The following is a 1,390-nucleotide window of genomic DNA, read 5'->3' on the forward strand; positions in this document are numbered from 1 at the left end:
AGAAAAAACATATAAAATTTTATATAAATCGATAAGGCTTAAAATAGGTGATAAATGCATTAAGGGGGCATCCCAGTGTAGCGAGCCTAAAATAAGAGTTGTTGGCGTAATTAATTTTGGAGAACCCATAGTTTCTAGAACAAAACCGATTAAATCGTTTAGCGCATACTTTGGACTATAAAACGCAATGTGTATGACGTCGATACGCCTTCATAAAGCTGACATGTCCCCTATTGAAAACGGCACGGCAGCGTTGTCGACTTGTCATGGTGTACATCTTTAAAGTCGAGCCGTTGGTCTCACACAGTCCAACAAAATATTTTTGGACTCTGTGAGAAGGTAGGCATGGCATTAACTACGATATTTGCTATCGGATAATTTTTACTATTTTTTCGAGCAGCTGAAACTTGACATATCGAAAAAAAGGCTAAAACTCTCATAGTTTTGATTTTTTTTCGGGATGAAGGAGTTGACCGATTCCAGATATCCTAGTTCATGCCATACCTACGTTCATACAGAGTCTAAAAAAAATTGGGGGAATGTGTGAGACCAACGTCTCGACTTTAAAGTTGTTCACCATGACAAGACGACAACGCTGCAGTGCCGTTTCCAACAGGGGATATCTCAGCTTTGGGTAGGCGTATCGACGTCAGACACATTGCGTTTTATAGTCAAACGTATGCGCTACAAAACGGTATACACGGTTTAGTTCCAGAAACTATGGGTTCTCTACAATTAATTACGCAAATCACCCCGATACGTATGTTCTCGATTCTATCAAACGTCTTGCCCGCCGCCGCCCCGCCGTCTACCTGGCCGCCTGAGTGTGCATCCTCCCTCGCTCACTCAGATACTTTGCTAGTCGCTGTACGGTAAATTGACTTGATTAAAGCTGTTAAAAAACGTATTTTCTTTACTCAAAAAATGTGACGTAACGGTGTTTCAGACCCCCCCCCCCCCCCCCCCCACAAACCGTCACGCTTTGCCAAACCTCCCGCTCCCCCTAGGTGCGTGACGTAATATGTGGACGACCCCTAAGTCTCTTTCATAATTCCTACCTTTCGTACCCATTCCTTAGCTTCCTTGTTACATTTTTGTGTGCCTTTTCCAATCATTTATTTTCGTCCTCAATTTCATAATAAATCCCATTTTTAGTGAACTTGTATGTTGGTATAATAAAATCAATTATTTATGGTTCCTTGAAAAATGTACATGACTTATATTTTATTTTCGTGTATTTTACAGCCTTGGAGGCAACCCCACAACCACATTCCTCTCCATCTTCAAGGAGTGTAAGAACTCCCATTCTTGTGAGTATTTTTATTTGTAGCAACTATGGAACCAGAATTTATTTCCTTATGTCATCCAATATCTTTGTTTTCCTGTTCTG

This window comes from Frankliniella occidentalis, unplaced genomic scaffold (genome assembly GCF_000697945.3).
Source record: "Frankliniella occidentalis isolate FOCC.00 unplaced genomic scaffold, Focc_3.1 Scaffold355, whole genome shotgun sequence".
Taxonomy (NCBI): Eukaryota; Metazoa; Arthropoda; class Insecta; order Thysanoptera; family Thripidae; genus Frankliniella; species Frankliniella occidentalis.